The sequence below is a fragment of the Pan paniscus genome, chromosome 8 (assembly GCF_029289425.2).
Source record: "Pan paniscus chromosome 8, NHGRI_mPanPan1-v2.0_pri, whole genome shotgun sequence".
Classification (NCBI taxonomy): domain Eukaryota; kingdom Metazoa; phylum Chordata; class Mammalia; order Primates; family Hominidae; genus Pan; species Pan paniscus.
This window is the reverse complement of record NC_073257.2, coordinates 39992473-40016313: the sequence shown is the minus strand read 5'-3', so window position 1 is coordinate 40016313 and position 23841 is coordinate 39992473. Positions and strand designations below refer to the sequence as shown.

At 39.3% G+C, this 23841-nt stretch overlaps 1 pseudogene; it reads left to right on the top strand.

The window, feature by feature from the left end:
- The first annotated feature begins 9851 nt into the window (after positions 1-9851).
- Positions 9852-10545, top strand: LOC100970235 (protein FAM210B, mitochondrial-like; annotated as a pseudogene).
- The last annotated feature ends 13296 nt before the right edge of the window (positions 10546-23841 follow it).

The window sequence follows — 23841 nt, the reverse complement described above, 5'->3', positions numbered from 1 at the left end:
GAGTTATGCCTTAGCTGGCGCCCTGTATGTGTGAAGCTCTCCAGACCGGCAGACCGCACTGCTCCATTCTCCAGAGCAGCAGTTTCCACACACTGAGCCCCACCAATTGTTTATCTTCTGGGAGAGTGGAAGGCACAGCTGTTCCATCTGGTTGCTACCTCCCTGAGCTTCAAAAAACAGAAGAGATAGGGCTTTCTTTTGGGTGTAAGGCGATACATTTTTCAGCCTAGACTTGGCGACCTGAAGTCTGTGCAGAAAGCTAGCACTGTTGCTGTCCCAAGGCCAGATGCCAGGCCCGGAACCTCAGGGCTCCCCAGGGACTCCCCACTTGTGCGCGTGCAGTTCAGCCTCCTGGGATGGACCTGCGTCACCCACAAGCTGGACCCGAATTCTCTGAAAGGTGTCATCCATCCCCTGTGGATGGCCATATCTAGCATCTACCTCTGACCTGGTTTTCCTCATTTGCCACCTACACTGTGGACCAGAAAGTTTTGTCAAGCCAGACCCGTTTCCATGATTCTCTAAGTTTTGGACGAAGCCTCGAGCCCATAGGCTCCCAGGTGTCTTTTTTTTTTTTTTTTAATTATTATTTTAGATGGAGTCTCGCTCCGTCGCTCAGGCTGGATATAGTGGTGCGATCTTGTCCCGCTGCAACCTCCGCCTTCCAGGTTCAAATGATTCTTCTGCCTCAGCCTCCTGAGTAGCTGGGATTACAGGCACCCACCACCATGCCCCGCTAGTTTTTTTATAGTTTTAGTAGAGATGGGTTTTCCCCATGTTGGCCAGGCTGGTCTCGAACTCCTGACCTCAAGTGATCCGCCCGCCTTGGCCTCCCTCTCAGGTGTCTTTAATCCAAGTGTTCTCCGGGTCTGCCCTGGTTTCTCGAGATGCAGCTGGGGCCTGTGGTAACAGGCTCACGCAGGTCTGTGCAGTCTTCAGAATAAATTGGGGGTCACTTTCCTGTTCCCCAAATGCTCTCAGGAGCACTCAGAGCCATCCTGTCCTGGCCTCGCTGTCCCTCTGGCCCAAGACCCCTTTACCCCACCCAGATTCACGCTGCACCCAGTGCCTCCTGTGTGTTCAGACCTAGCCTGTTTTCATCCTCCTGGAAAGCCTCCCCTCCCTCCACCCAAACTGAGACGCCTCTCTATGTCCCCACCTCAACTATCAAAAGAGGAGGCCGTGTCCTGACTGACAGCTTCTGCATAAGTGGGCAGCTTTCCCACTAGAAGACGATGGCCCTTGACTGGATCTGGTCAAAGGGCCATGTTCAGGTGTTTGTCATTTGTGGAGGCTCACACGGAACTGGCAGAAAGGAGGCTTCAGGCCTTTTGTTCACTCCACTGCCAGTCTGCAGTAAGGGGGCCCAACGGCTTCTAGTATAAGTGCAAGTGCATCTGTGTGGACTTGGGGTGACATGTTTGGGTTATGTTTATTTTATACATAGAGACTTGTACATATATACCTATATTTATATATTTGTTCACATTTTTCTATATATAAATATAGATAATTACACAGAATATTTACATTCACTTATGTATATAAATATGTCTGTATTTATGTGTGTGGATGGATAGATAGATAGATACATACATAGGGAGATAGGTTTTCTTCTTGCCTAAATGGAGAAACACCACCATGGACAGGCAGAAAGCGCTACACAGTTTCCTGTATGAATATATATATGTATATATATGAATCTTTATTTATATGCTGATACATATATTCACATGTCACACATGCCCTTCTATCTTTAACAAACACACATTTCTGTGTGTGGATATATCTATTTCTCGCTATGTCTTAGCTGGGGCCCTGCATGTGTGAAACACTCCAGACCGACAGCCTGGGGCTCCCTGTTCCTCCAGATCAGTGATTCCCAAAGCTCAGGCCCCATCCAGTGTTGATTCTCTGGCCCAGAGGGAAGATGCAGCTGTGCATTTGACTTTGGGCGTCAGGACCATTGCTTCCCTCGGTGTTTGGGGGAAGTCACGCTGCTGCTCTTGGTCCCCAAGGCACTTGCTCTCAAAGGCACTCGGTGCAGTCTCACTGTGGCCTGCCTGTCCCTCCACCCTGCGCCATCTTACTGCACCTGCCTTTCTCCGCTCCCAGTGCATCCTGAGGGTCAGACCCTTCTTTCTCTCCATGGAAAGCCTCTTCTCTCCTCACCAAACTAATCATATTGCCCACACCTGAAGTGTTCCAAAGAAGCCCAGCTAACCTGTTGCACAAGTTCTGGGAAACTGCCCATTTTTCCCAATGGAGGGTGATGGCCCTTGGACTGCCTCTTGTTAAAGGGCGATGGCCAGGTGTTTCCCATCCACGACCAGTGACATGGACCTGGCAGGAAAGGACTCCCACTGGCCTTAGGGTTCCCTAGGCTGCTAGTAGGTGGCATGAAGGCCCCAGGGGACCAATGGCCCCTAATATTCATGCAGGTACATCTGTTTGTAGTACATGTGGGTTTTTCAGTGAGTTTTGGATAATGATTATTTTATACATAGGTGTTTGTATTTACATGCTTATTTTAAATATAGTTTGTATTTATATATTTATTTTAAATATATCTATTTATATATAAATCTATATAATTATACCAAATATTCAAATTTATTCCTTCATAAGAATATGTATATTTTATGTTTTGTAATCACCTGCATGGAGAAACACCAAGGTAGACTGGTGGAGAGTGCAGCAAAGATCTACGTCGACACATGTATATTTCAATTTATTTGTTGATACACATGTTTACATGCTACACACTTTCTGGGTTGTACTGTCATAAAGAAGGACACCTCAGAATACCTTTAAATGTAAACACATTTATGTGTGCGAGTATATTTATTTCTAGTTATATCATAGGTGGTGCCCTGTATGTAAGAGACATTTCAGACTAGCAGACTGGGCTGCACTGTTTCTGCAGATCAGTGATTTTAAAACACTGAGACCCACTGAGTGTTGATCGTCTGGTCACGTGAGAAGACGCAGCTTCATGCTGGACGTCCAGATCAGAGACATTATTTCCCTTGGTGTTTGGGCCAGCTTGCACTCAGAGTTTTGGAGATCAACAGGGAGTGCTGACCAGCTGTGTTGGCATGAATGGGAGCGTCCAAAGCCTACGATAGCTGATCACATTAGGTGTTCTTCCATTCAAGTTCCACCTGGTCACCGTCTCTCTGAAGGTCTAATAACAGAAGAGATCATTCATTTTTTCAGCTTGTGCAGCCATGCATTTTCCAGCCTTGTTTTGGCAAGCGCAAGCCAGCCAGGAAGCTAACAGTGTTCGCGGCCCAAGGCCTGAGGGTTGTCGGTAGCATCCCTACTTGAGCAAGCGCACTTGAATCCACCACAATGGACAGCCTCAACCACAAGCTGGGCCCTGGCTTGGGGACAGGCATTACTCATCTTCATCCATCTGGGAAGGCAGTGCCCAGCACTCTGCCACTGAACTGTTCTTCCTTGTCAACCACCTGTATTGCAGTCCAGGGGTTTCATTAAGCCAGACCCCTGTTTCCCTGCTGCTCACACTAGTGTCAGGTCTCAGGCTCATGGCTGTCCTACTGCCTTTCATCCAGGTATTCCTCAGGCCCGTGAGACCCTGTTCTAACAGGCTTTCTCAGTCTACGTAGGCTTAGGCATCCAGAAGCTCTCAGGGGCACCCCGCCCAGTCCTCCTCCGCCCCTCTGGCCATGTACCACCGTAACCCCCCCAACTGCACTGCCCCCAGCGCATTCTGCAAGCTCAGACCCAGCATTTTCTCTTCTCCCAGGAAAGCCTCTTCTTCACCCACCGCATGTGGGACACCATCGAGTACCTTACATACTCAAAACATGGGCGCCTAGTCTCATTGAGAGGTTCTGGAGGTGTGGGCAGCTTTTCCACTAGAGGGCAATGGCCACTGGGCTTGCTCTGGTTAAAGGCCAATGGCCAGGCATTTGCCAACTATAAAATGCCTTATAAAACTGGCAGAAAAAGACTCCTGTGGGCTTTTTGGCTCCCTGTGCTGCCACAAGGTGACAGAAAGGCACAGTGTCTCCCAGGGAACATGGAAGTGCATCTGCGTGTGTGTGTGTGTGCACGTACGCGCATATGTGTGTGTGTGTTATGTGAGATCCTCCAGGAAACTTGGGAGTGCATCTGTGTGTGTGCGTGTGTGCATGTGTGTGTGTGTGTGTGTGAGGGTGTGTTTATGTGAGATTCTCCAGTGAACATGGAAGTGTGTGTGTGTGTGTGCATGTGTGTGTTTGTGTGTATGTGAGATCCTCCAGGGAATGTGGAATTGCATCTACGGTGGGCAGGAGGGACATGTGTGATTATGTGAGATTTGGGGATTATGTTTTTTTAATAAATAAATATTTATCTTTATATATACAGAGGAATACATGTTCATACATGTAATTATATGTAGTATCTCTAGTTATATATACATGTTGCCTCTCACCTACATGAAGAAACACCACCTCAGAATAAAAGACAGCATCACATACTTTATGTGTAAATATCTCTATTTTAATTCTTATTTACTTATATGTTTACCATATATTTACATGTGGTATATATTTCTTTATATATTTTAAAATATACACATTAACGTGTGTGTATTGGTTTATTTCTAGTTATATTTTGGCTGGCGCCCTCTATGTGTAAAACACTCTGATTGACAGACTGAGCCTCACTGTTTCTCCAGATCAGTGATTTTAAAACCCTGGGACCCCACCCAGTGTTGATCTTCTGGTCCAGCAGGAAGATGCAGCTGCACACTGGACTTCGAGCACCAGGACCATTTCCTCCCTTCGTGGTTGGGAGAAGTCAGTCTCCCACCAAAGGAGAGGTCAGAGAGAGTTGCCTGGCTGTTTTAGGGAAAACAGAGATTTCAAAAGACTGCAGGACCCAGTACAAATCATTGGTATTTCATTCCAGACCTATCTAGCCACTACCTACCTGAGCTTCTAAGAAGAGATGAGGATACTATGGGCTAGCACAGTGAAGTAAATACAAATATTTCACCCCACTTTTAAAGGAACCTCTACCATCTACCCTCTCTGAGGGCTGTTGGCTGTAAAGTATCATCTATATAACAAGACCTCATTTGCAAGCCGGGCCTTCTCTTCTCTCTTATAGCCTGCCTTGCCACTATAACCTGATCTTGCCATCACTTGTTTCTGGCCATGCTGTGAGCCCCCATTGTTTCCGTGGCCTCTAGGTGGTAGCTGTGCTAAGCACTATTGGAGGTTGGGGTCAGCACTTTGTGGTTCTCCCTTGCGCACATCAATAGCCCTGCATGCCATTTCTCCTCTTAATCTGCACTTGGCCAGTCGATTTTTCAGTGAAACTTTAGAGCGCAAAGGGGAAGTGTTCCCTTGTGCTCTATCATTCTGTGGCTGTGAGCAGAATACCGAAGCCTGCTCTTCCGGAAGCTGCAGCCAAGGGAACCCAGGACCGGAGCAGCTGGCAGAAGAGTAAGAAATTCTTACCAGCCAGGCTGCCGGCCTCTGTGTGGAATCTGTTTGAGCAGGTGGTGAAAACTGTTGTCTTTTCTTTCTCCATAAAATCCTGATTAGTGGAAGAAAAACATTTGTGTGACTAGTCGTGCATGTAGCGACTCTTGTGTAGTCTTTGGCATGAATAATCATGTTGTTTCATCCCTTTTCCTCCTAGAAATAGTCTCTCACTCTCTGTTTGTCTCTCTGGGTTGTACTGTCATAAAGAAGGGCACCTCAGAATAGAACAGGGGTCCAGAACCCCTAGAAACATGATTTCGAGCCACCTCTGAAGACTGGTCAGATTTATGGCTCTGATCAGACTGGTGTCTATTCAGGCAAACTTTACTATTTGTTCCCCAAATAAAACCACATGAAGTTTCCCTCCGATCTTGTTTCATGTCCTTGAGAGCTTGGCTTTTAACCAAGTGGGAGCACAGTTGGTCTCCACCATCTGAGAAGTGTGATTTTTGGGTCCCATCCAGTGGCCAGTCTAAAATTGGCTGGGGACCTCAGACACATCAGTTTTTAGGCAGCACACTTTTGGTTTCAAATGTGTCAAGCTCTCAGGAGAGTTTGTCTTAAGAAGTCCTATCCCTATGGGGCTTCTGTCATATGAACCCTTGTTGCCTGGTTAGTCCTGGGAAAGTACACTTTCAGGAGGGCCTCCCTGGTATCACAGATTAAGGCATCCGTGATTGGCAGTCCCCCAGTAATTTGTGGGTTACTGGAGGTACTTACTATGTGCACAAACACCATTCTTAACCATCTGTGGCAACAAGAGCTCTTGCCATCTTAAGCCTATTTCTGAGAGTAAATTTTTTGAGGATCATTAGCCTCATCTATGCTGTCTCCAGGAATACCTTTTGCTTATATGGTAAAAGTTATTTTAAACCTGTGTAATTGCCTTCTGGGCTTTTCATGAACAGGCTTGCTGGACAGAGTCACTATTGAAATAAGTTCACCATTGGAAATTCTAATCATTACTGGTTAGAAAACTGATCCTTCATGTCAGAAAGACTCCTAAATTTAGAAAAAGAGATCTCTTATTCTAAACAGTTGCCTCATTTGTATTTATGGAAAGATTAATTTAAAGTAAAGACTCATGGTGGTTTCATGGCTAGCCTTAGAAATTATTTTGACAAAATTAAAGAATGAAAATCTGGCCCAAAGCAAAGTTTAAAGTTTTCGTATGCTCAAAGTGCCTGCTGTGAATCTCCTGCAGAATTTGCAGTGCTGGCCACTGCACCTTGCAGCCTGGTTAAAATTCCATCCTTTCACTGCCGTAGCCTGGGTTTGAGTCTTGGTGGGGAATTAGTCACTTTGGTTGGATATTTGTGTGATTTTTGTCTTTTGGGGGACCATTTGTTATCCATCCTTTTCCCTCCAATGGACATATTTTTTTACTTTTATTTCAGGTTCAGTGTGTACATGTGCTGTTTTGCTACATGGGTGAATTGTATGTCACTGAGGTTTGGTGTACAAATGATTTCATCACCCAGGTAGTGAGCATAGAATCTAAGAGGTAGGCTTTTTAACCCTCACCATTCTCCTCCCCTCCCTTTTCAAGTGGGTCCCAGTGTCTATTTTTTCCATCTTTTTATTTCTCGTCTTTTTCTGTCTGTGGGGGCACACAGAGATTTAGGGCCTTTGTGTGTAGATGGTCAGCTGAGAAGTTGACGCCCTAGAGATGTGAGTTGTATCCTATTTGCAGGTAGCAAAACTTTCCTTTCCTTGGGCTGTCTTTGGGGTGGTTCTGGATCTTGTGAGGACTGGTCTGCACCTCTCTGGAGATTCTGTGTGCAACCTCGATTAAGCCATAACCTTGGTTAAGGCTTACTGAATTTGGCGAGTCACTTGAAGGAGTACCATTGGTTTAAAAAGGTTCAAAGCCAGCCGGGCACAGTGGTTCATGCCTGTAATCCCAACACTTTGGGAAGCTAAGGCAGGTGGATCATGAAGTCAGGAGTTCACGACCAGCCTGGCCAAGATGGTGAAATCCCATCTCTAGTAAAAATACAAAAAATTAGCTGGGTGCGGTGGCAGGCACTTGTAATCGCAGCTACCTGGGAGGCTGAGGCAGGAGAATTGCTTGAACTTGGAGGGACAGGTTGCAGTGAGCCGAAATCAAGCCACTGCACTGCAGCCTGGGCGACAGAGTGAGACTCTGTCTAAAAAAAAAGTTCAAAGCCAGGAATTTCAGCTGCTTGCCCTGGCTAAAAAGACAGGCAGTAACAAATGCTGGCGAGGATGTGGAGGACAGGGAAGCCTTGGACACTGTTGGTGGGAATGTAGCGTAGTGCAACCACTATGGAGAACAGTTTGGAGGTTCCTCAAAAAACAAAAAATTGAGCTACCATATGAATCAGCAATCCCACTGCTGGATATACATCCAAAAGAAAGGAAACCAGTATATCAAAAAGATATCTGCACTCCTATGTTTGTTGTAGGACTGTTTACAATAGCTAAGATTTAAAAACAACCTAAGTGTCCATCAGCAGATGAATGGATTAAAAAATGTGGTACTTATGCAAAACAGAGTACTATTCAGCCTTACAAAGAATGAGATCCTGTCATTTGCAGCAACATAGGTGGACCTGGAAATAATTAAGTGAAATAAGTCAGGCACAGAAAGACAAACATCACATGTTCTCACTTAATTGTGGGACCTAAAAATCAAAACAACTGAACTCATGAACAGAGAGCATAGAAGGATGGTTACTAGAGACCGGGAACTGCAGTGGAGAGCTTGGGATGTGGGCATGGTTAGTGGGTAAAAGAAAAAGTTCAGAAAAATAAATAAGACTTACTATTTGATAGCACATCAGGGTGACTATAGTCAATAATAACTTTGTTGTACATTTTTAAAAGACTTCAAAAGTGTGACTGAATTGTTTGTAACACAAAGGATAAATGCTTGAGGGAATGGATACCCCATTCTCCATGATGTGCTTATTTCACATTTCAAATCATCAAAACATCTCATGAATCTTATGAATATAGACACCTACTGTGCACCCACAAAAGTTAAAAATGAAAAATATTAAAAGAAAAATAGTCTAATCATAATTTGCAGATACCAGTTGTTTTCTGTCACCACTAAATCAGTCTCCATTAAATACAAAATATACACAAAGTACGTATAAAGCTTATATATATTTGCTATTTCTGAATAAAATAAAATCAATCAGCTACATCTTATACATTATTACAGGGATGGAGGTATTTTAGAACTACCTCTACTAATCCTAGAAATGTGTCAACTCCTGTAGAAAAGATAGAACAGCTATCAGATTAATTTTCAAATTATACTAGAGAACCTTCAGAAAACAAATTTTGTGGCATCATACATCAAAATCCAACAATGACATCAGTGAGAATTACATACAATTCATTTAGGAACAGTTATGAATTGGTTTATGATCTTGGACATCCGTTATTTCAACACAAGTTAACTCACGACTCTGTAATTATTTCCTCTTTCCTGAATGGATTTGGCCCTGGTCAGTTCGTGACCCAGAATTTTTTTTCCAGAAAAGAGCACGTATTCTGTCTGTTGATCCACAGACAATAGACTCTGCCCACAGATTGGAATATAAACTACTCGCCTGATTTCCTTCTGCTGCTGGGACAATGAGCTCAGGTTTATGTTCACAATAGCCAATGAGTGCATAGAGGTCTGAGATATGGGCTTGTGATCCTGTGACTTTACTTCCCCAGAGAACTACAATTGTCATCTCATGTGTAGACACAAGGACAGTACATATTTGATGACTTAAAATTATTTTGGAAAAACTTTGTCTTCGTTTCCAATTACCAAAAAAATGACAACTTTCTACCAAGCATCTTCAAAGACATGAAAATGGGAGAGGCTCTGTTTTTCCATGATCCCTGGAGGCAGACAGGGGCTCACATGGAGAGAACAGGACATGCCGAGTCTGAGACATGAGAGACGGACAGCAAAGCACATGTCTCTTACCGGATTCCGTGCTTCCCTGAGATCTGCCTCTGCTGAAAATCTGACTTGCAGTTAACCCCCAAATTCCTGAGCCAAACTATTAGTGAATTGTAAATAGATGGGACCACACAAAGAGCTTGAGAAGGAGGTGTCAACAGGTTACAGTGCAGAGAACTTAAAGACAAATATTAAAATGAAAAATAGGGACAAAATTGTGTGATTCGATGCAAATTAACATTAAAATGTGGCTCATATATAGTCTAGCAATATGTATTTTTAGATATTTACCCCATAGAGATAGAGATGCTAAATTAAATAATATTCATAGAAAAAACAACATTTATTAAAGATTTTTTTTCCACACAAGAGAGCACCAAATTTATATTGTCCAAAAGAAAATTTTACTCATGAACTAATTAATATATCAATACGCTTAAACTATTTAAAAGTTATAAAGTAACCAATCTTCCCAATCGTTTTTAGGAAGGATATAAAAGTGATATGGGCAGAGCTTAGCTGCGCGCCATGGCCGTGTTGCTGGCGGGGCTGGGCCCGGCAGGCAGGGTGGGCGCCTGGGTCCGGCCTTGCGCCACATGGCTCCTGGGCGCGACCACCCCCTGTGCCCCGCTGCCCCTGGCCCTGGCCCTGCTCCTGCCCAGGCCAGATGCCCGGCTGCTCCGCACAGCCGTGGGGACTGCCGCGGCAGCCAGGACCTCAGCCAGGCCACGGAGACAACAGGCAGCAGCGTCAGCTGCACAGAGGAGAAAAAGCAAAGCAAGTCACAGCAACTGAAAAAGATTTTTCAAGAATATGACACTGTTGGCGTGTCGTTGTACACTGGAATCTCATTAATTTCCTTGGTCATATTTTACATGGTTGTGTCAAGTGGTGTGGACATGTCTGCAGTCCTGCTGAAACTCGGATTTAAAGAGTCCCTGGTACAGTCAAAAATGGCAGCAGGCACAAGTACCTTTGTGGTGGCCTATGCAATCCACAAGCTGTTTGCGCCAGTGAGAATCAGCATTACGTTAGTCTCTGTGCCCTTGATTGTCAGATAGTTTCGAAAAGTGGGATTTTTTAAAACCTCCAGCTGCAAAACCTTAATGAACTCTTCAGTCGTAGGCACTGAAAACCTATTTCTTCTAAATTACACAATTTGGATTGGTTTTAGGGTTGTAGGGTTTCTTTTGGAGGGGTAAGGGGCTAATTGCTATGTTCTCATGGATAAACTTTGCCAGCAAAAATCAGGCTTTTGAACAATTTTAATTTTTTTGCTTCATAAATTTTGTGAATGCTATTCATTATAGGACTTGTATGTATAATCTAAAATGTCAGCAAGACATCACAGATGGGTTTACATCTCAAAACAAAATAGCCTACAGATGTTCCTTCTGGGAGATTTTTGGCAAGGGTCTGTCTGTAAAAGCTCCAGGGGATTAATCGTGACTCAGGTTCCTAAAAAACAATGATTAATTTAACTGGCTTTTAAATATCCCCTTCCACTGATATTTGTTGTCAGCTGCCTACAGTTTAATATGCAGTGTTCTGCAAAACAGCTGCCAGTGCTACAATCAATGAAGCAAAACTTAATATGTATTCACAAGCTAAATTAGTATCAATACTTTGACATTCATTACATTTGTTTTGGCGGAAGAAAAGTATTTCCGGTATGTTTCATTGGTCCCCAAACACCTTCCAATCTGGACATGATGGGGCTGATTCCAGATGGCTTTTCTGAAATTTTATTAAAGTAGGTCAGTGTCATTTGTTTAGATAAAATATGAAAACTCTGCCCAGTAGCAGTGGCATCACTTGATTCCTGATGCCCATGTTCCAGATACCACATATAAACAGTTAAGACAATCTTAGCTTTTCTTAGACAATCTTTATCTCAAACTTCAGACATTCCAGAATTGTCATGATGTTTACACTATCTCATTATTTTGAGTTAAAAATCCTGTTCAAGAAAAAAATTGTGTATCACTTCCTAAAAAGGAAAATTCATAGCACTTGTCACAAATGGAAGGCAACTATGAGATAATACAAGCCAGGGAGGGGCTTATATTACACAGGAAGGTGTAATTAGTCTGCCTAGCCAGTTTTACCCAATGAAAGGCATGTGTGTTAGAGAGATTAGCTAAGAGTAGAAATTCAAGCATAGAGGCCGGGTGTGGTGGCTTATGTCTGTAATCCCAGCACTTTGGGAGGTTGAGGCAGGTGGATTACTTGAGCTCAGGAGTTTGAGACCAGCCTGGCCAACATGATGAAGCCCTGTCTCTATTATAAGTACAAAAATTAGTCGGGCGTGGTGGCACACGCCTGTAGTCCCAGCTACTGGGGAGGCTGAGGCAGGAGAATTGCTTGAACCCAGGAGGTGGAGGTTGCAGTGAGCCAAGATCACACCACTGCACTCCAGCCTGGGTGACAGAGGGAAACTCCATCTCCAGAAAAAAAAAAGAAGAAAGAAAGAAAGAAATGAACAGGAGAGAAGAAAGAGAGAAAGAAAGAAAAGAAAAGACAAGTAAATCCGAGTGTAGATCCAAACTGAGACACTGAAACTTCTTCCTTATAGTAGTCAGGAGCAGGCGATTGAAGTAATTCTGTCCTGTGGGGTTCAGCATCATGCAAGTTCCCCCTGGGCCGTTCTCTAATGCAGGGCACTTGCTCCACACTCTGGGAACCCAGATTAATCAGTCTGCCATGTCACGTAGTCGAAGGAGTTGCATTTATCTTTCTGGCTCCCAATTCCTTTAAAATTACATTTGTTGCAGAACCTCCACAAGGCTAAATAAAATAAAATTACATTTGTGGTCATCAGAGAACTGAAGGAACTATTAACTGGCTGTCCTGCGTTTGCTGAGATCTGGCTGTTGACAGTTCCTGATTGGCCCCCAGTTACCCATGTCAGTTATCTCTGTTAACATTTCCAAGAATCTTTGTAGGACAATTCTCCACTTGCAAGGTCTTTAAAGTAGAACTCTGTTTTTTTTTTTTTCAAGGCAATTGGCCCATTGCCAAAAGGTTTTACTGTCTTAAAGCCAGAACTGTCTTTCTGAGATCTAATTCCAAGGACTCCTCCACAGCTAAGTGAGATGCCTCACACCAGTATTAGGTGATTCTTTGTGTGGATGGAACAGAGCATTTTCATCTTGTGTTTAAAGCAATTTGTTGGCTTCGGCTCCTCAGCACTTTCTACACCAGTCTCCCATTCACATCCCTAGTAATGCCTATGTGAAAAGAAAAAAAAGAAAAAGAAAAAAAGAAAGAGAGAGAGAGAAAGAGAGAGAGAAAGAAAGAAAGTGAGAGAAAGAGAGAAAGAGGAAAGAAAGAAAAGAAAGAAAGAAAGAAGGAAGGAAGGAAAGAAAGAGAAAAAGAAAGAAAGAAAGAAAGAGCTGATGGTGAAACCTACAGGTTTAAGGACTTAAACCTCAAGCTTTGTGTTAAGAGTAACAGGTGTGCTGAGAGGGCAAACGAGTCATACCAAAAAGCCACATTGCTCTCTCCTAAGCACCGAACCTACTCCACTCCTGAGGCCAGTGGTCCAAACAGAAAATAACTGGAGAAGACGAGGAGGTCAAAGGATCAGGGAACTAAGCATTATGTGAATTCACCAGAAAGATGTACAAAGCGCTTGTGTTTACATTGTTTTTATGGAACTAGCAGAATAAAACTGATATATTTTAAAAATGAAAAAAAGTGACACGATAACTTTACTTGTTTGATGCCGTATAGAGTATTATACATAATTAGAACATATTAATATGAAAGTAAAATTTTTGAATGTTAAAAACCATTGTGCCAACCCTTTAAAATATTAGATCATTAGGAAGTCCATTTATTCCAGAAATGCAAGTGAGACTCATCGCGTTAGGAAATTCATTAACACAACAAATTATGTGAATTGAATTAATGAGAATGTCTTGTGTTCATAGATGGAAAAGAGATAATGCCAACATTTTAAAGAAAATTATTTAAAATAATTTAATTAGTATGGAATTGGTGCGAAATGTTTCTTAAAAACCTAAAAATAGATTTGTATAAATGAAAAATTATGACATTACATGATTAGGCAGGGTCAACATTATTAAGACATCAAAAGTACTTTAATTAATAAGTTGATTTTATGGCTGTATGGTATTCCATGGCGTATATGCACCTTTGCAAGGGCATGGATGGAGGTGGAGACCATTATCCTGCAAAGGAATTCAGGAACAGAAAACCAAATATGGCATGTTCTCACTTGTAAGTGGGAGCTAAATGATGAGAACACATGGACACATAGAGGCAAACAACACACACTGGGGCCTATCGGAGGGTGGAAGGTGGAAGGAGAGAGAGGATTGGGAAAAAAAACTAATGGACACCAGGCTTAACACCTGGGTGATGAAATAATCTGTACAACAACCCCGCCCTGCTGACAGACATTTCCCTATGTAACAAACCTGTACATCCTGCACATGTGCCCCTGAGATTAAAATAAAAGTCAAAAAAATAAAGAAAATAAAATAAGTTGATTCTAACTCCAATATAGATACCATCTGTGTTCTGGATATAGAAATTTTATTGTAAAGAAGAGCAAACAAATTAAAATATCCATGAAAAGTCTGAGAATTAAAAGAGAGTGACTTCCCCTTTAAAATATTGTAGAGACTTGGAAATTAAAATTGTGTTGTGTTGTTTCATCATTAGTCTGAAAGACCAATGAAATACAACATTCAAAAATGGAATAAAACATATATAAAAAAGTACTGTGCAATAAAAGCAGGAGTGTAGAAAGAAGAGGCGAAAGCTTGCTGTGTCTCATTGGGCACTGAAGCTCACAGGCAGCAGGCTTTGTCTCTCACCACGTGTGCTTTCTGCAAGTCTGGTATTGCCACATGTGCAGGAAGGACATTTACCATTTGAGCAAGAGCATTTTGGGGCTAATATGTGATTACTGTGACTTTTTCTGCCTCAATATTCATTGTAACCTGTTCTCATAGCCCACAGTATGTTTCCTGCTGAGCTGAGATGTTACTGCCATTAATAAAGCTGTATTACCTGCAACTGTCCCCCTGTCTATGTTTGGGAGCTTTGAGAACAGTCACACATGATTGTGTAATTCTTTAGTTCGTCACTTGCCTGGTGAAAGACTTTCTGGGGGGCTCCTCTCCCTACTGGGCCCACAGGGGTAAAAAGCTAGTGAAGAGTTCTGGGACAGAACACTGCATGGTTACAGTGAGATGGGACACTTCAAGGTACAATGCTCTTAACTTATACCCCAAACTGATGCAGACAGAAAGTTCTGCATGCCATCAGAAAATGAGAAAAAAAAAACACGTTTGGAAGGTGAAATCATCTTTGGTTGTGAAAAACACTATCTTCTTCAGAGGATGTGCTAAAATCAAAACTAACAGATGATCTATGTCTGGAATAAAAGTGGTCATTTGTTAACAGATGCTGGCGAGGCTGCAAAGGAAGCTCCTATTCACTATCACTGGGAATGTAAATCAGGTCAGCCACTGTGGAAAGCAGTTTGGGGATTTCTCAAAAGATGTAAAACACAGCTACTAATTGACCCAGCAATCTCATTACTGGGAATATCCCCATAAGAAAATACAACATTCTACCAAAAAGACACACGCAAACCTGCACACTCAGCACCTCTATCTAATACAAAAGTTGGCATTATTTTAAAAAGTGTTTATTTGTGAAAACTTTTCACCCATGGTAGGGATGAAAAAGTACATTCTCACTAAGGTCAAGAGGCACACACCCAAAGCAGCCCCGGGGGCAGGGCTAGGAAAGCCAGCAGCACCAGCATCCTCAGCACATGCCAGCAGGTGTTGGCTGAAGCAACAGGTGTCCTGGGGAAATGGAAAGGAGTTACTTAGACACAGTTGCTGATTGTCGAATTTCCTATTTTTCCCAGGATGTCTTTATCATTTTCTTACCCTCCTGTCTATGTTTAGACACATGGCCCTCAGAGGTGACTTGTTGGCTGCAGAATGAGGAATTCATCACTGTCCTTTGGTCAAGGTAGAGGGAGTTATGTAATTTCATAAACTGTCCATATCTGATGATGGAAAGAAAAAAAGAACTGAACAGATGGAGAAGATACATCATATTCATGAATAGAATAACTCAATATCATCAGGATGTCATTTCTTACCAATGTACAGATTCAATGCACTTCTAATCAAAATGGAAGCAAATTATTTTATGGATATAGAAAAAGTAATTCTAAAGCTTATATGGGGAAGAAAAAGACCTTGAATAGCTAACACAATATTGAAGGAGAACAAAGCTGGAGGAAAGACAGGCACTACTCAACTTCAAGACTTACTGTAAAGCTACGGTAATCAAGGCAGTATATTGATGAAAGAACAGACAGGTTAATGAAACAAGACAGAGAGTTTAGAAATAGCGACACATCGATATATTTAATTAATCTTTGATAAAAAAGTAAAGGCAACATGATGAAACAAAGGTTGGTTTCTTCAGAAAGTGGTGCTGGAACAACTGAATACCCACATGTAAAAAAAATGAATCAGATCTTACCTTCTCACCAAAATTAAGTCAAAATGAATCACGGACCTAAATGTCAAATACAAAACTATAAAACTTCTGGAAAATAACAGGAGAAAATCTAGACTTTTTTGGGTTTGATGATCTCTAGAAAAAAATGCCAAAGTTACAGTACATAAAAGAAATAAGTTCCTGATGGAATATAGATTAAAAATTTTTAATATTCGAAATGAAAAAAATACCAGAAGAAAATATAAATGCCTATTTACACAGATACATTTTTATGTTGACAAAACCTTTCTAAGACGCTCAGAAATAAGCATTGTGAAGGTTAATTTAGCAAAACAAAAATTACCCTGCATTTGAGAAAAAATAAAAGGCAGCATACTTGTAAAATATTTACTACACGTGTATGTGCATGTGTGTATATATAGTAGATTTAAAAATCTTCATTTTACAGAGAATTCACTCAAATCAACAAAAAAATTCTCTAATTTAAAATTGGGCAATTTAAATTAGAGATGTAAATTGCAGATCTAAGAAAAGTACTTTGCCTCTAATTTAAAATTGGGCAAACTTCTTTTTCTAGATCTGCAAGTGACTTATGCACACAGGAAACAATATTTAGTGTTCCTCGTTAGAGAAGGCATTTAAGTTAAAAGAGGAATCAAATACTGTTTTCTATCCACAAAGTTTGTGAGGATAAAGAGCAGTGATATTTATACTGCTGCTTAAAGTTTAAGTTGCAGATGACTTTTCAAATAGACAATTTGGTGGTAAGTACCATATTAAAAAAATTGTATATGCCTGTTGGTGATCAATTCTATTACATTAAGATATTTTTAGAAAATAAGGAAACATACACGCAATTTCTTTTCTGAGCACTGCTTAAAATATCAATGTATTAAGAAGAATCCATACAATGGCTTTTATAAATACATTTCAGTGAATTTACAGCATGGGATAATATGTGACCACTGAAAGTAGAAACATCTACAGAAGTATGTTGACATTTGAAAATGTATTTTGGTGTACCAAGTAAGGGTAAAGTTCAGTTTGTGTATACATACAGATGATGGTCTTGTGTTATCTGAAATTATGTACGAAATATGATAAAATTTGTTATTTGAGGGCATTTGTTTTAATATAAAATGTTTTTCCTTTTTATTATCTTTGATTTCTGCATTGAGCAAGTACAATGTTATTAGTAAAAGTTTATTACTAATGAAATAATTTTTGGGAGGAGCAGGAATATGAATTTTGCACAGATAAAAATAATTTTTCACTTTCTATATTTTAATTTTTATTTTTTGTGGATTAGTATATTCTGTGAACTTTTAGCATTTTCAGAAGAGAAACTTTTTATCTGTGCTTGTTGATTTACATGTAATTTTATTAGAAACATATTTTTATTATATCTAGATTTATTATATATATGTCAATAATTATAGATTAATCATTTTAGTGTAGTTTTGTTATTAGGAAAACAAAGTAGCAAATATAAGTGCTTTATTTATAGCAGTTTTTTAAGATATCGAACTTCCCAACTATATTTATCCATTCTTTGAATCCATTTATCACATGTAAGCTGAATGCCTATTATGTAGAAGACACATTCTATTAACTCTCAAGACCCTTTCATCCTTAAAAATTTCACATTTACCTGCTCAGCCTCAGCAACATGAGAGGCTTAAAATTGGAGTAATAGAACTGAATCTCAATTGAAGCTTTTCCTCTCATCTTTCAAACAAAAATACTTCTGAAGTGAGAAATTAGTAAAAGATAACTACCAACCACGATTTTGGAAATTTATAACAGCTTTAAATAGTAATATGAATAATTGGAAATACCTAATTTACATGTACTCCCTCCATAAATCTAAATATGAATTAATATACATTCTGTAAATCTAAATACAAAATAAAATGAGCCACACCTATTCATTTGAATCCCAAGTTTTCTTTGGCTTGAAGTTTTTAAAATATTAAAGGAGTACTTTGTTTTAACAATTTGTTGTTTTTATTTCAACTCTCCTTTTGTGTAGTACTCTTAAAAGCTAAAATTTCTTTAAGTGTAAATCCTGTGATTAGGACTACCATCGTCCTGTTGTATATACCATATTCCACTTCATGGAAGGCACCCTGAATTGTGTGATGCCTCCTTATTTTATGTACCAATAAAAGATTGTTTAAATTTTTGCCAAATATAGTTCTAATAAATAATGAATTGTAAGTGGCATTTCAATGTCAGAGATGTTAAAATATGAGAAATTGAGCATCTTAGAACCGTTAAAATACAGTGTTATCTGTAACCTTTAAAACACCACAAAGTAGGCATGATTGTATTATTTTACTTAAAATGTTGTCTTTGTTAAGTAGAAGTTATAATTATAATATCTAACAATTACTGAGCTGTTACATGTGCTAAAAACTCTTCAAAATACTTTGCATAGATTCTCATCGAGGCATCACAGTGATGTCCTGTGAGATAACTGCTGTATTCATCTTCACTTTATTGATGAGAAAATTGAGGCACAGAGAGGTTAAGAGACAGCTAGTAAGTGAAAGACCGTAAAGTTTATTCAAGCCCAAGTTGAACTGAGTCCAAAGGCCAAGCTCTTTCTATTCAAATAGGCCACTCTTTCATTAATGTAGTGAGTAATAAGAGTGAATGAATGTTGTACTTTCTTCAGGAGAATATTAAATATTTGTTTTGAAGGCAGAGAAAGAGCATGGTATTTAATGTTTACAATTGCATAAATCATTGTATGTTTTGAGACAATGGACTAAACTTTCCTAAAAAGTCCTCTCACTCTCGTAGGACTGCTCTACATGGGGCCTGTGTCAACAGCCATGTGGAAGTAATAACACTTCTGGCAGACAGAAAGTGCCAGCTTGATGTCCGTGACAGTGAAAACAGGACACCTCTGATGAAGGTAAATAGTAGCCAGTCCTTTCAGCAGGAGATGGATTTGGTTTAAATACGTGGAATAAAAATGAATTTATCTCATTGAAATACAACTAGTTTGTCAAACCTGTGAAATATTTATTTTGATTTCCTATAATTTATAATTTACTTCTTGCTTTAATACTGACAGGCTCTACAATGCTGGAGGGAGGCTTGTGCAAATATTCTGGTAGATTCTGGTCCCAGTCCAAATATTGTAGATGTGTATGGCAACATGGCTCTCCATTATGCTGTTTATAGTGAGAATTTGTCAATGGTGGCAAAACTGCTGTCCTGTGGTGCAGACATCGAAGTGAAAAACAAGGTAGACCTTAACCAATGTTATTTTCAAAATATTTGAAATCTGTTTGTTTTAACATTAACATATGCAAGTTTTTTTATATTTGGAAGCTCAAACATTCCTCAAATGAAAATAGTTTGAAAGAACTTGTCTAAGATTTTACTTTAATATTAATATTTTTACAAGAACTATTAGAGAGTATGGCTTTTCTGTGCATTTATGATAAATATTTGAATTTGTTAAAGGTAAAACTTATTCAAACATTTTTTCTCACCCAAGTTTTTTTTTTCTTTCCAATTAGTGTAAAACTACAAGAAAGCAAAATTTGCCTGCATAAATTAAGTCACCGTGTAAAATTTAGGAGACATGCAGAAATCTGGATTTCCTCTTAAAGGATAGAATCTGGTGTCTCTTGAGCCCATATGACTGGTATGCTCTGAAGAGGTTCTAGCTTTACACAAAGCATATGTTTCCAGTTTGCTGCTGTGCCCACCTAGGCACATCACTTACTCAACTTACCGCTTTTGCCTCTGTAAATACTTCAGTTATCAATTCCTCTCTCATAGTATATTTTGGTAAAGATTTCAAGGTGTTCAAGACAGTTGATAGCTGTTTATAATATATAGTTTATATTTTACATTAACTCAATAATGGCGTTGACGTCTAGAATTTAGATTTTTTAAACAATGATTTTTCCTTATATAAACCATAAATAAGCATCTTCTATTAGAATGCCTTTAAGTCTTTTTAGATTAATCATGGTTATATTTGAATAGGTTATGCCTATTGCAGAAAATATTATATCTTTCTCCTCAGAATTGTCCCTTAAAATTCAAGTGATTTTGTGGCTTCTATTATGCTAATCTATATCGATGAGTTAAAACTTTCATTAATAAGCCATTTTATTCATATTTCTGATATTTTCCCAAAAATTAAGTAGCAATTACAATACAAACCAGAATCAAAATGGATTATTGCATTTTAAGAATTAGATATGCATTAGGGTCCTAGTATTATCATTATAATTGAGAATAAACTTTTATACTGAATTTCTAATAGCTGAGATAAAATTCTATTGTCTTGTAATAGGAGAAACCCCATGGACCACTTATAATAAGCAATCAAAGTTTATTTAAAGCCAATCTCTTTTAATTTACAGCCTACTTCTTTAGTGACCCATTTAGAGCAGGAGTGCCTGACACTGGCATCTGGGATCTTAGGATCATTGATAGAAGAGAATCAGCGAGTTTGTATCACCAGAGGAAACCTCCATTTTTCTTGGGAAGCTTTCAAAACCGTATCCCTGAAATTCTAATTTGTCAAATATTAATGTCTGCCACAAAAATATATTGTCAAATAAGGATTAGGCAAAGTTCAGGTCATTTCTTGGATAACGGACATTTAATTCACAGTTTTATAATATTTCTTGAACATAGATAATGTGGAATCTGTTGGGGTACAATGCTTCTGGTAAGGTAATTATTCTCTAGAATATAGTTTAAGAAACACTGCTCTAGAGGTAATAATTTAGATTAGTAATTTAATAAAAAGCAAAGTATTTACTACTGTATCTTAGGGTTTAAGTATACAGAGATAAAAGATACAGCCCCTGCCCTCAAGAAGCTCCTGCTTTAGATGGGAAACAATAAAACCATTAGAATATAAAGATTCTTGGGGATAACCAGAGTTAATGTGGTGATGCAGAGGCTGAATGTTTCCAAGGGAAGGTGCAGTGCATGGGAAAGCACAGAAAAGGGAGAAAGAAGGGGCTGCTATTGATTTACTTTCTATTTTATGTTTAAGTTCATAGGATATTATACAAGGTATTCAGTTCAGCTGAGAAATATGTAATTTCATGAATTATAAATTGTCTTTGCTGTTTTACAGGCTTGCCTCACACCACTTTTACTGGTCATAACGAAAAGAAGCGAGGAAATTGTGGAATTTTTAGTGACAAAAAAATGCCAATGCAAATGCAGTTGATAAGTTTAAATGGTATAGTAGTTCTTTTTTTATTAAAAAACACTTGAGTAGTGTTCTAGAGTAATAACACAAGTCAGAAATATTAATAACATTTACTTAAAATTATTAAATTATAGTGAAAACTATCAACACAAATTATCAGTTAGGAAGAAAAGCAATTATTTGGACTGGTCAACATAAAGAACAGTATATAGTAGGATTTATCTTCTCTTATTATACTGACTGATTCTTATTTTTAATCTGATGTTTTTGGTTGCATTATTTTCTATTGGCTAAAGTGGTTCTGTATTAGTTTTAAGAAGTATGAACTTTTTTAGTTTACTTTATAATTCAATATTGAATGATTAACACATTTATAGTATTTTTCTAACTTCTGTTTTTTATACACTTTTTTAAAAATGCAATATTTGCTGGGCATGGTAGCTCTCGCCTGTTATCCCAGCATTTTGGGAGGCCAAGGTGGTTGGAACACTTGAGGCCAGGAGTTCAAGACCAGCCTAGCCAACATGGTGAAACCCCATCTTTACTAAAAATACAAAAATTAGCCGGGCATGGTTGTACATGCCTGTAATTCCAGCTACTCGGAAGGCTGAGGCACGAAAATCACTTGAACCAGGGAGGCAGAGGTTGAAGTGAGCTAAGATTGTGCCACCGCACTCCAGCCCGGGTAACTAAGCAAGACTCTGTCTCAAAAAAAAAAAAAAAAAAAGCAATATTAATCTGAAACAGGAGTTTAAAATCATTTTGTCTTTAGGATGACTGTTTGCTTTAAGTTGTTTTCTTTGAAGAATATTAATTTTACGTTATCCCTACATGACTATTAATTGCTATCATCAGATACTGTGAATTTCTCATTTTTTTCCTTTTTTATTCATAATGTATTATTATTTCTAATTTGTATAGGTAAAGGGAAGAAAGACATCTTTAATTGGATTAACATTTTAGTTAATTAAAATAATCCAGCCGGGCGTGGTGGCTCACGCCAGTAATCCCAGCACTTTGGGAAGCCGAGGCAGGTGGATCGCCTGAGGTAAGGTGTTCAAGACCAGCCTGGGTAACATGGTGAAACCCTGTTCCTATTAAAAATACAAAAAATTAGCCAGGTGTGATGGTGGGTGGCTGTCATCCCAGCTACACTCGGGAGGCTGAGGCAGGAGAATCACTTGAACCCAGGAGGCAGAGGTTGCAGTGAGCTGAGATTGTGCCATTGCACTCCAGCTTGTACAATAAGAGCAAAAATCCGTCTCAAAAAAAAAAAAAAAAAAAGACAAGCCATAGGTGAGTGATAAAAACAGATAGGCTTTTGATTCACGTAAGAGTGGGTTCATGTCTAGCTTCCTCACTTGACATGTTTGATTTTGCAAACATTACTTAATACCAAGTATGATTTTCTATATGAAAAGGAGAATAATAATATGTCCTTTAAGGACAGTTGTGTGGGAATAACATTATGAATATCAACAGCATTTAATTCAATGTCTCACACATTCTTATCAGCATCATTAACTGAACTTACTATGACTAATACTAATATCATTACTCCTAATATTGTTTTAAGCCTTCAGAGTGCTCTCATTTGTCTGACTTCTAGCTGATTTTGAAGAACAAAATATTTTATCAGACTAAGGAAGAAATAGAGATTTCTTCACTTAAATTTTTGCCTCTTTAAGATTCGTGAACAGAGCATATTTTCTTGCCCTTCAAAGGACTTTATGTTAGCCACTTCTAGTATGCCATATCCCAGTGGGACGTGAGTCTTTCTGCCCCTTCCTTTCAGCCTTGGTGGTGATTTACAAGGATAAACACTTGAGCACTCAACATACTTATGTTTATTAGTACACGTAAATGGTTAATTCTACACTGACAGGCACATATTAAATTGCTTCTGTTCCTAATAATGAAGTTATATCTTTGTTATTTTAGCACAGCCCTCATGCTTGCTGTATGTCATGGATCATTAGAGAGAGTCAGCATTCTCCTTCAGCAAAATATTGACATCTGTGCTGAAGATATGTGTGGAATGACTGCAGGAGGTTATGCTGTTGCTAGTAGATTTAATCCGTAAACGTTTACATTTAAAGGCTAGGTGAGATTTCATAGTTTGTTTCAGGTAATTTTTGAATGACAGTGAGTTAGTTCACTTCATCAGCCAGAAACTAGGCAAAAAGCTAGACTAGTTGGAAGGAGTAATGGGCCAGGATTCTTTATTTTAGGACTTTCAACAACTTTATCCCTAGGAGTCCTAATGTTGTCTACTTGATTTGCAGTATAACCCCTATCCATGGGATAAACATAGTGTCACAATTTTGATTTTTCTAATTAGTTATTTGGGTCTTGAAATGTCCACTTTAGCAGAAAACCTGATAGTGTCCCCGGGGCTGTCTTCCATACCTTCATCCTTGAAATGTTAAAAGAATCTAAGGGGTTCCCTAAGTCCAAGGAAGACATTCCTTTTGTTTAATTCAGAAAGACTGGAGGGGTGGGAAATGGCCATTCTCTTCATTTTGTTGTTTCCATTGATGCTGTTGCTGCATTGTTGCCGTTGAAACTACTCCCGCAGTCTGGTAATGATAGACCTTTGCTACCAGGATGCTCTTACTAATACAGATCTCTCAGTCTTCATGGTGATCCACATGTAGACTTCAAAGTTATTACTTTTTTTT